Source organism: Kogia breviceps, chromosome 4 (genome assembly GCF_026419965.1).
Source record: "Kogia breviceps isolate mKogBre1 chromosome 4, mKogBre1 haplotype 1, whole genome shotgun sequence".
Taxonomy (NCBI): domain Eukaryota; kingdom Metazoa; phylum Chordata; class Mammalia; order Artiodactyla; family Physeteridae; genus Kogia; species Kogia breviceps.
In genome coordinates this window covers 24,425,738-24,441,355 of record NC_081313.1, presented here as the reverse complement: position 1 = coordinate 24,441,355, position 15,618 = coordinate 24,425,738, and positions in this window count along the sequence as shown.

The window sequence follows — 15,618 nt, the reverse complement described above, 5'->3', positions numbered from 1 at the left end:
GTAGTAATCTCTAATAATCTTTTGTATTTCTGCAGAGTCAGTTGTTACATCTCCTTTTTCATTTCTAATTCTATTGACTTGAGTCTTCTCCCTTTTTTTCTTGATGAGTCTGGCTAATGGTTTATCAATTTAATTTATCTTCTCAAAGAACCAGCTTTTACTTTTATTGATCTTTGCTACTGTTTCCTTCATTTCTTTTTCATTTATTTCTGATCTGATCTTTATGATTTCTTTCCTTCTGCTAAATTTGGGTTTTTTTTGTTCTTCCTTCTCTAATTGCTTTAGGTGCAAAGTTAGGTTGTTTATTCAAGATGCTTTCTGTTTCTTAAGGTATGATTGTATTGCTATAAACTTCCCTCTTAGAACTGCTTTTGCTGTATCCCATAGGTTTTGGGTCATCGTGTCTCCATTGTCATTTGTCTCTAAGTATTTTTTGATTTCCTATTTGATTTCTTCAGTGATCACTTCATTATTAAGTAGTGTATTGTTTAGCCTCCATGTGTTTGTATTGTTTACAGATCTTTTCCTGTAATTGATATCCACTCTCATAGCGTTGTGGTCAGAAAAGATACTTGATACGATTTCAATTTTCTTAAATTTGCCAAGGCTAGATTTGTGACCCAATATATGATCTATACTGGAGAATGTTCCATGAGCACTTGAGAAAAATGTGTATTCTGTTGTTTTTGGATGGAATGTCCTATAAATATCAATTAAGTCCATCTTGTGTAATGTATCATTTAAAGCTTGTGTTTCCTTATTTATATTCTTTTTGGATGATCTGTTTATTGGTGAAAGTGGGGTGTTAAAGTCCCCTACTATGATTGTGTTACTGTCGATTTCCCCTTTTATGTCTGTTAGTATTTGCCTTATGTATTGAGGTGATCCTATGTTGGGTGCATAAATATTTACAATTGTTATATCTTCTTCATGGATCGAACCCTTGATCATTATGTAGTGTCCTTCTTTGTCTCTTGTAATAGTTTTTATTTTAAAGTCTATTTTGTCTTATATGAGAATTACTACTCCAGGTTTCTTCTGATTTCCATTTGCATGGAATATCTTTTTCCATCCCCTTACTTTCAGTCTGTATGTGTCCCTAGGTCTGAAGTGGGTCTCTTATAGACAGCATATATATGGGTCTTGTTTTTGTATCCATTCTGCCCGTCTGTGTCTTTTGGTGGGAGCATTTAATCCATTTACATTTAAGGTAATTATCGATATGTATGTTCCTATTACCATTTACTTAATTGTTTCAGGTTGTTCTTATAGGTCTTTCCTTTCTCTTGTGTTTCTTGCCTAGCGAAGTTCCTTTAGCATTTGTTGTAGAGCTGGTTTGGTGGTGCTGAACTCTCTCAGCTTTTGCTTGTCTGTAAAGGTTTTAATTTCTCCATCAAATCTGAATGAGATCCTTGCTGGGTAGAGTAATCTTGGTTGTAGGTTTTTTTCCTTCATCACTTTAAATATGTCCTGCCACTCCCTTCTGGCTTGTAGAGTTTCTGCTGAAAGATCAGATGTTAACCTTATGGGGGTTCCCTTGTATGTTATTTGTTGTTTTTCCCTTGCTGCTCTTAATACTTTTTTCTTTGTATTTAATTTTTGATGGTTTGATTAAGATCTGTCTTGACGTATTTCTCCTTGGATTTATCCTGTATGGGAGTCTCTGTGCTTCCTGGAATTGATTAACTATTTTCTTTCCCATATTAGGGAAGTTTTCAACTATAATCTCTTCAAATATTTTCTCAGTCCCTTTCTTTTTCTCTTCTTCTCATGGGACCCCTATAATTCGAATGTTGGTGCGTTTAATGTTGTCCCAGAGGTCTCTGAGACTGTCCTCAGTTCTTTTCATTCTTTTTTCTTTCTTCTGCTCTGCATTAGTTATTTCCACTATTTTATCTTCCAGGTCACTTATCCGTTCTTCTGCCTCAGTTATTCTGCTATTGATCCCATCTAGAGTATTTTTCATTTCATTTATTGTGTTGCTCATCGTTGCTTGCTTCCGCTTTATTTCTTCTAGGTCCTTGTTAACTATTTCTTGTAATTTGTCTATTCTATTTCCACGATTTTGAATCATCTTTACTATCATTATTCTGAATTCTTTTTCAGGTAGACTGCCTATTTCCTCTTCATTTGTTAGGTCTGGTGTGTTTTTATCTTGTTCTTTCATCTGCTGTGTGTTTTTCTGTCTTCTCATTTTGCTTATCGTACTGTGTTTGGGGCCTCCTTCTTGCAGGCTGCAGGTTCGTAGTTCTATCTGTTTTTGGTGGCTGTCCCCAATGGCTAAGGTTGGTTTAGTGGGTTGAGCAGGTTTCCTGGTTGGGGGGACTAGTGCCTCTGTTCTGGTGGATGAGGCTGGATCTTGTCTTTGTGGTGGGCAGGTCCACGTCTGGTGGTGTGTTTGGGGATGTTGGTAGCCTTATTATGATTTTACGCAGCCTCTCTGCTAATGGGTTGGTCTGTAGACCTGTCTTGCCTTTTGCTGGGGATAGGGTGTCCAGCACTGTTCATTGCTGGTCCTTGAGTGAAGCTGGGTCTTGGTGTTGAGATGGAGATTTCTGGGAGATTTTCGCCATTTGATATTGTGTGGAGCTGGGAGGTCTCTTGTGGACTAGTGTCCTGAGGTTGGTTCTCCCACCTCAGAGACACAGACCTGATGCCTGGCTGGAGCGCCAAGAGCCTTTAATCCACACAGCTCAAAATAAAAGGGAGAAAAAATAGAAAGGAAAGAAAAGGAAGGAAGGGAGGGAGGATGGAAGGAGGGAGGGAGGGAGGGAGGAAGAAAGGAAGGAAGGAAGAAATGAAGGAAAGAAGGAAGGAAGGAAGAGAGGAAGAAAGGGAGGAAGGAAGGGAGGAAAGAAGGGAGGAAGGAAGGAAGAAAGGAGGGAAGGAGGGAAGAAAGGAAGAAAGAAAGGGAGAACACAAAATAAAGTAGGATAAAGTATAGTTATTAAAACAAAAAATAATTATTAAGAAGAAAAATTTCTATTAAAAAAATCAAAACAAAACGGGTCTGTCTAACCCTAGGACAAATGGTGAAAGCAAAGCTATACAGACAAAGTCTCACACAGCAGCACGCACATACACACTCACAAAAAGAAAAAAGGGGAAAATAATAGTATATCTTGCTTCCAAAGTCCACCTCCTCAACTTGGGATATTTCGCTGTCTATTCAGGTTTTCCACAGATGCAGGGCACTTCAAGTTGATTGTGGAGCTTTAATCCGCTGCTTCTGAGGCTGCTGGGAGAGACCTCCCCCTCTCCTCTCTGTTCGCACAGCTCCTGGGGTTCAGCTTTGGACTTGGCCCCGCCTCTGTGTGTAGGTCGTCCGAGCGTGTCTGCCCTTCACTCAGACAGGATGGGGTTAAAGGAGCAGCTGATTCGGGGGCTCTGGCTCACTCAGGCCGGGGGGAGGGAGGGGCACGGATGAGGGCTGAGCCCGCGGCGGCAGAGGCCGGCATGACGCTGCACCAGCCCGAGGCACGACGCGCGTTCTCCCTGGGAAGCAGTCCCAGGATCCCGGGACCCCGGCAGTGGCGGGCTGCACAGGCTCCCGGGAGGGGCTGTGTGGAGAGTGACCTGTGCTCGCACACAGGCCTTTTGTTGGCGGCAGTAGCAACCCTAGCGTCCCACACCCTTCTCTGCTGTCCGCGCCGACAGCCGCAGTTCGCGCCCGTTTCTGGAGCTCCTTTACGAGGTGCCCTTAATCACCTCTCTTTGCGCCCCAGGAAGCAAAGAGGCAAGAAAAAGTCTCTTGTGTCTTTGGTAGCTCCGTGCCTGTTTCTGGAGCTCCTTTACGCGGTGCGCTTAAACCCATCTCCTCGCGCACCAGGAGGCAAAGAGGGAAGAAAAGGTCTCTTGCCTCTTCGGCAGCTCCAGACTTTTTCCCGGACTCCCTCCGGGCCAGCCGTGGCGCACTAACCCCTTCAGGCTGTGTTCACGCCGCCAACCCCAGTCCTCTCCCTGGGATCCGACCTCCGAAGCCCGGGGCTCAGCTCCCAGCCCCTGCCCTTCCAGGCGGGTGAGCAGACAAACCTTTCGGGCTGGTGAGTGCCGGTCGGCACTGATCCTCTGTGCGGGAATCTCTCCGCTTTGCCCTCCGCACCCTGTTGCTGCGCTCTCCTCCGCGGCTCCGAAGCTCCCCCTCTCTGCCACCCGCAGTCTCTTCCCGCGAAGGGGCTTCTAGTGTGTGGGAACCTTTCCTCTTTCACGGCTCCCTCCCACTGGTGCAGGTCCCGTTCCTATTCTTTTGTCTCTGTTTATACTTTTTTTTTTTTTTTTTTTTTTTCCCTACCCAGGTACGTGGGGAGTTTCTTGCCTTTTGGGAGGTCTGAGGTCTTCTGCCAGTGTTCGGTGGGTGTTCTATAGGAGCAGTTCTGCGTGTAGATGTATTTCTGATGTCTCTGTGAGGAGGAAGGTGATCTCCGCGTCTTACTCTTCTGCCATCTTCTCGCCTCCTGTATTTTCTTTTAAGCAGGTGCAAGAGGACTCAGGCTCCATGAATTTCTGATATGGTCTGGGGAGATGAGAATAATGCAGTCATACCATATTCCTAGTTGTTTGATCTATATTCGCTGGAAACTTATGGCCTTAGTTCAGCCGACTCTTTACAACTTTCAATATACGGAACAGGATCCTGTTATGTATCTATAAAAGAAAGAATAATCCAGATAAATTGATCAATGCATACCTTAATGGTGGACTAGAGGAACCACATAGGTTATGTGCCCAATACCATTTTGCTTTTGCAGGTCTCATTACACATCTTGGTTAAGCAGCTGGTTATTCCAAGTTTGCTCCAATCTTGGGTCATTATTTGAGCCACAAAGATAAGATTATTATGATTATATCAGCTCTGGAGCTACCTCTGTTTGGTAGGCCTATTACAGACGAGTTAAAAGTTACTCATCACCTTGACTCTTTCTTGGGAACTGACCTATGTAATATGTGTGCATGATTGGTCGTTGTGAGGTGTCTAGGTCTCCATCCAATTGGCATACAAAGCCCAAATTTCCTCTGTACTATTAGGACATGTCCAGACCAAACTTAGACTGTGCCATATCACAGATCACACATATCATGACCTATCTGGTCCAATGAACCTTGGCCCAGATTTTAACCAAACTTGTGCTTTTTTTTGTCTGTTGGTTTCCAAGAGAATCAAAGATCAAGTCAAATGGACTGTTGACTTGATTGAGAGATTATTACCTGGTTTGAGCAGTACCATTCAAGAAATTTTTTATGGCTGCCACACCAATAGTATGAGGAAGCCAAAGGACTTAACAGAAAATAGATAGAATCCCTCTGTATCCTTGGCTGTTCTTCAGCCTGCCCCAATCAACTGATAATTGCAATTTAAATATGAATCAACCATACCGTTTTCTTGTCATGTTTCAAAAAAAATTTTAGTCAGACTTCTTAGTTTATCCTCTAGTGTTCTAAGAAGGAAAACTATTTAGACTGTGCTTGTTGATGTAAGCTAGAAGAATAAGAACTTCAATAATTATAAGAGATGCTTTCTGGACATTATTAATATTAATGCTAGAGCTATGATAAAAGTAATTTATCACTTGATAAAAAATGATGACAACTGAGTGTAAATTATTATTCATTTAATCATACCTATAAGCTTTTGTGCAACAGCACACCCCCAGCCTCAGTTCCCAAAATTCATGCACACAAAAAGGTAACACACACCCCAGGAAATCTTTGAAATCCATGTCCATGGACAACAAAGTACAGTAGCCATTGTAAATTGTGTTAAACTATCTCATCCTTCCATTTTTGTTTTCCCAACATACCAGATCATATCCTCCACTTGTCCAAGGTGGTTCTTTGTCTAAAAATTTTTTGATACCAGTTTTGGTAATTATTTCATGGTCATATTTCAACTTTACCTAGCAGTTTACCTGCCTATAGTAGATGTTCAAAAATATTTCCTGAATTGAATTAATCACAGGATTGCTAACAAAAGCCTCCCTATAATTTAGCAGGAAGAATTACATAGTTAGGTATCTTAAAAGCCATGTTTCATTTTTATATTTTCTAATCTATTCATTTTTATTAGTGAGTCATATATTTATCTCAACTTTGAATTTGTGGTCTTAGCAAAATGACTATGTTTTCCTCTTTCTAATTGATATTTCACTCAGGCTTTTCATCATAGAAATGCCCCCAAATGCTTCAGCATTCAAGAAACCTATCAGCTAAACACAATTTTACTTCTTACAGTTGCCTGCAACTTGTTCCTGACTCCAAATATGAATTGATTCTAGAGGAGATATTTAACATGAGGAAGGAATTTTGACTACCCCTGTAAAGCATCTGTTTTTGCAAATGACTTGAACAGTTTTTAAAGAGAATACTTCCAGTGTCCATTACACCAAGCCATTAGGTTTAACCAAAGATAGTACATTTTCCATTATGTATTTTATCATGTACCCTTTCAGTGACAGCCTCTTGTGTTAAGTGAATGCTTTGGTGAAATGTTACCAACCATGGAATGTTTATGAAAAAACTGTGTTAAAAGATTATTGAGGAATTCTGTAAACTACAATTTTCCAAACAGGCAGACCTCTCAGAACTGTATCTGATAGACAGATTGATAGATAGATATCCTCTCTTCATTTTCCATTCTGGCAAAAAAAAAAAAAAGTCTGTCAATATTACATTGAGATCCCAGAAGAATTGTTTATTTGTCCTTCCTGAGGATGTTACCAACATTAGGGAGGATAGATAACCAATTCTCCTGGGATCTCACCATAATATTGGTAGACTTCTAGAAGTATATAGGAGCCATAGCAATACATTATAGTTCCTGTGGACAGTCTATGTATATAGATATAGCGATAGAGAATTTTTTCTTTAATTATTATTTATTGTTCATAATCATTTAAATTTATCCCTTTCCAACTCAAGTAGTGAGATATTTTCAAATATAGTCTAACAAATCCTTCTATAAATTATCTCAGTCACTTATATAATGAACTGGTTACACTATAGATAGAGAGCCCCTGTTAACTGCTTATTCATATTTGATGACTTAGTAAAGGTCACAGATGGATCCAAAACACAGTTGGGCAGCTTGGTGAAAATACAAAACACTACTGTGTAGGAGTTCACAGGTCAAAGAGAAGTGGCCAGATGAGATGCCCCGAGGCATGGAGTGCCTTCTGTTGCCCTTGCTGGCACTGGAGTCTAAATCAGGCAAGAAAATAATTTACCAGATGTAAGACCTCAGGATAGAACACAGATCTAATTACCACCACAGTCAAAGATAATGCTAATGTCACTCAAGTGGGAATAGTTCCAGCACTCATTTCTACTAAAAGGTGAATTGTGTTTGCTGACGCATTTTGAAAAAAGAAATTCTGAGGTTTTGCTACAATATTTTTAGTATCCAATAGCATTTTTTGACTATTTCAGCCTGCATTTCAGTTCTGTGGAAATAGCGACTAATACAATCTAAAAACATGCACAAATTATGTTGCTAATATGGTGGAATGACAGGATAGGGATCTGTGAGACAGCCACAGCAATATCAAGGATAATAATGCTTGATATTAATGAATATTAGGTGGCCCACAGTTTTTGTGGGGGTTTTTTTGCCATTCATGTAACAGGTTACAGTGTTTAACCTGTTGTCTTTTTGTTTCCTTAAATTTGATTTTGGTGGATGGACAGAGGCAAATCAACTGCCATTATTTTATTTATTTATTGAATATATGCCAATAAATATTATGTCATTGGTTTATGAATATAATAATATTCTATTGTAGTAATGCTTATAATTTTGTAATCTTGTTCCTTTAGTTGGCGGTAATGGAATATGTAACTAATCATTATTCTTGCCATATAAGTTACTCCACCTAGTGACTGATGATGAAGGAATAAAAAGTATTATCATCTCCACTTTTGTATATGAGGAAATAGAGACTCACTCTAATCCAAAACCAAATTTATCCTCAACTCAGCATTGCTTTAAGCCTTATCCCTAAAGTGTCCTGCAGCCTCTCTAACACCGACATAATGACATAATGGAATGAGTGATAAATTGGGAGGACAAAGTAGGAAAACACTACAATGTTAACCTATTGTAAAAAAAAGAAAAAAGAAAACAACTTACATTTGAAAGATTTGCAAGATTGGATGGGCAAGTGAACACTTTGAAGAGCCCTTCCGAGGCTTTGGAAAGGGGCTATAAAAGTGAGGATTGCTGAAGGCTATACTTTATTAGTTTCATAGTAAATTCACCTTTAGTTAATATTGTGTTAGTAAGATCTGCATTATGGAAGAATTACAAAATGTTACAGTGAAAAAGTTTTTCTTTTCTTTCTCACATTTTTAAAATATAAGAATGTTCTTTTAGTACAAGACAATAGATGGTCTATGCTCTAGATTTTAGGATACTAATCCTAGCATATTGACAATATTAAAAATTCCTTAATTTCCTATGAACCATACTCATTGCTGACCTCCAGGAAATTAATTCTTAACTGTCTCTGTGATGCCATTGGTGATCTAGATGATATAATCTCATTTTCAAATTTTTATTTTGTAACGTTTTATATCCATATTTTAATTGTAGTAGTCAAGAATATTTAGAGATATGAAATGTCATAAATTTTAATAAAACCCCTACTTAGGGCTTCCCTGGTGGCACAGTGGTTAATAATATGCCTGCCAATGCAGGGGACACGGGTTCAAGCCCTGGTCCGGGAAGATTCCACATGCCCCGGAGCAACTAAGCCCATGCACCACAACCACTACTGAGCCTGCACTCTAGAGCCCGTGAGCCACAATTACTGAAGCCCGCACGCCTAGAGCCTGTGCTCTGCAGCAAGAGAAGCCACCGCAGTGAGAAGCCCGCGCACCACCATGAAGAGTAGCCCCCGCTCGCCCCAACTAGAGAAAGCCCGTGCAGCAACAGAGACCCAACACAGCCAAAAATAAATAATTAAAGAAAACTCCTACTTGGACAAGGGGACAGGGATTTTGAATAAAAGAGAACGTTTCATTTTTGAGAGGGAATATTTGACCCTACATGGTTATATTCGAGTTATTAATGAAACACCTTATTATAATTTTAAAAGATAATTTATCTGAATTTTATATTTCATTGCATAATTCAGGGAATAGCTCGCCCTTATACTTAAGACAGAAGAAGGCAAACATAGGGAAAATGAATTCATTCAAGCTTAAATTTGTTAATTAAACTCTAAAATCTAGACTTATTTCTGTGTCATGAAGTAACTTATTTTGTCATTCTGCAAGTATGACCCTACCTTGACCAAAATAAATCAAGCTTTCTAAGTTGCTAACCAAACATTGTAACTTATGCTAGTATCTGCCACATATATAGGTTTTAGATTTTTGAAAACTGCCTTAACTATGATTTTTAAAAAATGTTTTAACTATTTATTTGTGGACATTGTTTAAATACTTCTTACCTAATAATTTGTTATTCTTACTTAAGAATATGTCTTACCTAAGAATATCCACAAGTGAGGTTTTGTTATTTATTTTCCAATACAAAATATTGCTCCTGACCTGCAAGTTGGTTTGTCGAAACACTGCCGTTTCTCAGTCATCTATTACAAGAACTGTTCTATGTCAACTTAGAGACTTTAAACAGATTTTATACCCTTACATATCCATGGGGTATTTACTTCATATGATTTGCTTGATAAATTTTTTCCCCAGTTATACCAATATTTCTCTATTGATATTACATGCTTACTAAACACTATGATCAGGAAAAAAACCACATTTTAGAGCACTCTTTATTTAGCCTAGACATTTGAGGAGTGATATATAAGAAAACCTGTAAGAACTGGGAAGGTCAAACCATCTTCAAGTAGGTTTAAATGCATTTTATAATAAGAATGAAGATTATACTTGCTCAGAACTTGCAAATCCATTATTATTTTAGCAAGATAGAAGATACTTTCAGTTTGGGAGTTTTGGTTTCTGTAAAAGCAGAGTAGCATCTATCACACAAATCTTACCTCAAATAACAATCGGAAACTCCAAATTATCATGAACAATACTGAAAGCCTTGCTGAGGCTTTTATTAGAATGAACGACAGATTAAAAGCCGGCAGACTGGAATTAGACCCTTGAAAGAAGGGTATCACACTACATAAGATTTATGTTTGTAAACCTTTTGCTCTGAGAGCACCTCACAGTTTCTGTGGCACAGGTGGCTAGAAATCAAGCACAATGTGCAGTCTGTTAGGAGTAAGGAGTCGGAGGGTGGCGTTTGGGAACACCAAATTGGAGAGAAGTTGAGGAGACATAATCCAGAAATGGAAGAGCACAGAGGGACAGTCTCCACAACTTTTATTTAAACTCCTTTCAAATCTGTGGCTCATCCAAGAATTGCACATTAACACGCCAGTCTTCAAAGAATCAAAGGGGAAAAGAACCACTGCAAAGCTGAAAGAGCTGATGAGAAATTTCAGCTCCTGCTTACTTCAGTGGACTGTGGAGTTCAAGTCCCACTGAGTTAGAGAAGAGTGACAAACTTTATAATAAGTATCTACCAAGTCCTTGACTTAAAACAATCTTAATACATTTAAAAGGATTGAAGTCATATGGAATACATTTTCTGTCTGCAATGAAGTTAAAATAGAACTGAATAAGTTGCCTCAAAATAATCAAACACTTGGAAATTAAGAAAAATATTTCTAAGTATGCCATGTGTGTAAGAAGAAACCACAAAGGAAAAAAAAATATTTTTAACTATACAAAAATGAATAGAGAGCATATCCAAATTTGTGGAATATAGCAAAAGCAATCCTTACACATATGTCTTTAAATACTTATTTTAGAAAAGAAATGTCTAAAAATTAATGTTCTGTGATTATACCTAAAGAAGTTAGAAAAGAAGACCAATTAAACTCAACAAAATAAAAGAAAACCTTTATTTTAAAAGAGAGGAAATCAATTAAATTGAAAAATAAAAACAATAAACAAGTTAAAAAGTGGACTTGTGGAATTAAGAAAATTAACAAATCTTTACTTATGTTAACTAATAAAATAGATAACACCAATGTTCAATATCAGGGATTATAGAGAGAACATCATTATGGAGTCTTCACATGTTGTCATCATAATGGAATACTATGTACAGCTAGGACAATGAATTCAATAATTTAGATAAAATAGACTAATTTCTTGGAAGGCACAACTTGACAAAGCTTGGATGATATAATTAGTATATTTGAATGGCCATATACTTTTAAAGGAAATCGAATGTATTACCAAAAACATTTTCACAAAAATATCCCAGAAAAAATTTACTTCACTAGTTGATTCTAGCAAACTCTTAAAGAAAAAGTAATGCCTATGTAATGTAAACTCTTTCTTCATAAAATATAAAGGAAAAACTACCTATCAAATTATTTTATAAGGCTAGCACATCTCTGATACCAAAACCTGACAATGTATACTATGAGAGAGGAACAGACTAATTTACAGACTAATATTTCTCATTAACCGGATGCAAAAACTCTCAATAAAATATTAGCAATTTAAATCCAGAAGTATATGTATATATACATAAATATATATAATCCAGAAATATAAAAATCAAGACATATGAAATACTATCGTATGAAATATATGTCATATGACTAAGGAGTTTATCTTAGAAAGACAGGGTTTATTTTTCACATTCAGAAATCAAACAATATAATCAAAGATGTTAACAGAAAAAAATATTGATGGATGTAGAAAACTATTTTACAAAAGTCAACACTGGTTCATGATAAGAACTTTCAGCACACTGATGTTTAAAGGATCTCAATTTATCATCTACAGGCCATCTATGCAAAACCTACAGCTAACATTAAACCTGATGGTGAAATATTGTACATTATTCTCCTAAGATCCAGAAGCAGATAGAGATATCTATTGTCCAGACTTCTGTCAAAATTGTGCTAGAGACCCTAGCCAATGTCTAAGGCAGGAAAAAGAAATAATGAGCAAGTAAAACAGTCTTTATCAAAAAAGACATGATTATGTACATTAAATGATATTAAAGAACTACAAAAAAACAACTAAAATAAATAAGTGGATTTGGGGCCAAAACAATCTTAGCAAAATAATAATAGGGAAACTTATATTAATCTTATTTCAAAACTTACCATAGAGCTATAGTAAGCAAGAAAATGTAGAAATCATACATAGATAAACAGATCAATGGCATAAATTTCATGGAGGGATCAATTAACTCAAAAAGTAAATGATAATTTTTATAGCATATGATGTGGGAAAATTTTTAAACTCCATATTAAAACAAAGGAAATGTTAACCCTTCCTCACACCACAGGGAAAAACATTAATTTGACATAGTTAGTAGACCTATATATAAAAGTAAAACTAAAAATGTACAAGAAAACAAAAGAGCAAACCTTTGAGACTCTGGAGTAGACAAAGAAAGAATAAAACTATAAATTCAACATTAGTTTTAAAAAATATATATCTTAAAAAGACAGGCAGTGTTACAAATATGAAAAAGTAAACCACAGATTGGCAGAAAATATCATAATATATTATATATATCTGACCAAGGACTCAAACCAGAATCAGTATAGAATTCATGCAATTCAACAGTAAGAATGAAAAAAACTCCACCTGAACAGTTAAAATATAGGCAAAATATTTGAATAGATAACTTACAAAGGACGAGATTCCAAATGGAACACAAGCCCGTGAAATGAAGCTTAATATTATTAAGCTGATGGAAGTATACATGAAACAGTCATTTTGGAAAACAGTTTGACAGATTTTTATAAAGTTATATACACTTACCATTTGATTCTGAAATTCTCCTGTATATTTACCCAAGAGAAAGGAAAATATGTCTGACAGAGGCTTCTATATGAATTTTATTGTGGGCATATTTGAAACAGCCAAAATTGGGGAAAAAAACTAGAACAAGCATTCATCAATACATAAATGGATAAAAATGTGGAATATCATTCTGCAATAAAAAGGAATCAATTACTGTCACATGCAAAATATGAATTAATCTCAAATCATTATGTTGAGTAAAAGAGCCAGGCACAGAAAGACACACTCTCTATTATTCAATTATATGAAGTTCTCTGACAGATAAAATGCTGGCAGATATGATGCTGGCAATCGGAACAGCGATTAACTGTGCTGGGGTGTGGCCTACTGACAATAAAAGGATTATGGAAGAACTTTTTGGGGGTACAGGAAATGTATTTCTTAATCGAGGTGCTGGTTGCATTGATTTGTATATTTGTCAAAGCTTATCAAACTATATATTAAGAATGTGCATTTTACTTTATGTGAATTTATACATAACCATTTAAAAAATGAAGTTAATTATTTCTGTCTTACCAGAAAGGACATGCAAGGAGGACTCTATATATGATCACAAATAAAGTTTCAAGTCTACCTATGTTAGGGCTATTTATAAACTGTAATATTACTGTAAAGGTATGTGGCAGTAATTATATTTCCTTATGAAAACATTTCAGAGAAATGAAGACTAATGTTTATAGTGATAAAAAATACTTAGTATCCATAGTTTTCTCCCCAAACTAAGAACAGCTATTTATATTAGTGGATAATCTTTAGATTTCATCTGTGTTTTGAAATATCCTAACTGTAAATCAGTTAGGGTATTAATGTACTAATGTGGTAAGAGCTTGATATACTTTGGGAAATATTGGTTAGGTGGTTAACACATTTTTTTTAAAGTTTGCCTAAGCTTTTTATATGTTTTTGAAAAAACATTAGATTTTGTCCAGTAGCTTCATTGTCAAAAGAAAAGTAATTAATAAAATTTAACTATCACTTCTTCAAAATAGAATCGCTCTCCACACAGGCCAACCCATGAGTTTCTGTGAGTTCTCACTGAAAGTATTCTGAAAGCTACCCAACAGTATCCCTGTATAAATATGCAAAAAGATATATTTGATTGAGAGGATGACTGTGTGAACTTAAGGTACAAATAGTCAATAAATCTAAGTGTTTTTCTTTTTATTTTTTTCCAGAGTTTCGTGGGCAGAACAGTGTCCTTGGATGGTTGAAATTTCTGTGAGAAACTAAGGTCAAAGAATAGTTTTTGAAATTGATCCTATCATACATCTTATCCATTGCTTACTCTCACAGAGCTGAACACAAGAACCAGGAGTATTCATTCTTGTTCACCAAGGTGGAAATCACAAGCAGTGACGGCCCACACGCTATCAGGTATTTTCAACTGCAAAAATGAGCTCTCGGTCAATACCTACCAAATCAATGAGGTGTGTGCCAGGACTATCAGAGACAATGAATTGCTAGGCCCAAGGAAAAACGGATATTGAAAATAAGTTCAATGAATTTGTTCAGAGATTTAAATTGTGGTATCACATCAACAAAGAAAAGAATTGACACTTAAAAGAAGAATTTGTTGGGCTTCCCTGGTGGCGCAGTGGTTGAGAGTCCGCCTGCCGATGTAGGGGACACGGGTTCGTGCCCCGGTCCGGGAAGATCCCACATGACGCGGAGCGGTTGGGCCCGTGAGCCATGGCCGCTGAGCCTGCGCGTCCGGAGCCTGTGCTCCGCAACGGGAGAGGCCACAACAGTGAGAGGCCCGCGTACCGCAAAAAAAAAAAAAAAAGAAGAATTTGTTGAAGATCTTATGAAAAATATAATTACTGAAATTTTAAAATAATAGTTGGGTTAAGTAGAAGAATGCATAGAGCTGAACAAAAATTAATGATGTGAAAAATTAAGAGGGGAGAATTTTCCCAGAACACAACACACTGAGATAAAATGGAAAGTAAATAGGGAAAGGAAAGAGAGGTGAAGAATAGATACAGAGGTGCTAACTTCTCTCTGGCAGAGTTTCAGAAAATAAAGGTAAAGAGAGTGATGCAGTTATTGAAGACATGAAAGCTGAGAGTTTCACACAATGAAAGAAGATGGGATCATCAGATTACAAGACCCCATTGAGCACCAATTAGGTTAAAGATAAAACTACACATTTCAAAACATTCTGATAATTTTTTTGAAGACAGGGAGAAAATCCTAAAAGCTGGCCGAGTAAAGCAGTAAGAATAAGGCTGACTTTAGAATTAGTATCATCAGTATTTGGGTTTAAAGAACAGAGAGCATCTTCTAAAAAAAATTGAAGAAAACTTTTGATTTTATAAATTCCATTGTCGGACAGTTGTTTTGCACTGCACAATTTGAATGGTTAATAAAATTCTAAGTGATATATTTATCAAATATATCTACACCAGACTCTCGCTGACTCTGGAAAATGTATTCCATTGAGCATGAATAAACGAATCCAAAAGGAAGAAAACAAATACAAAAGGCAATCTGAAGCAAATAAATGAATGAACTCATTTTTGTACAAATAAGCATTTAAAAGAAGACTTTTTTTTTTTAAGCTGTACACGGGTTTCTCACTGTTGTGGCCTCTCCCGTTGCAGAGCACAGGCCCCGGACGCGCAGGCTCAGTGGCCATGGCTCACGGGCCCAGCCACTCCGCAGCATGTGGGATCTTCCCGGACCGGGGCACGAACCCGTGTCCCCTGCATCGGCAGGTGGACTCGCAGCCACTGTGCCACCAGGGAAGTCCAAGAAGACATT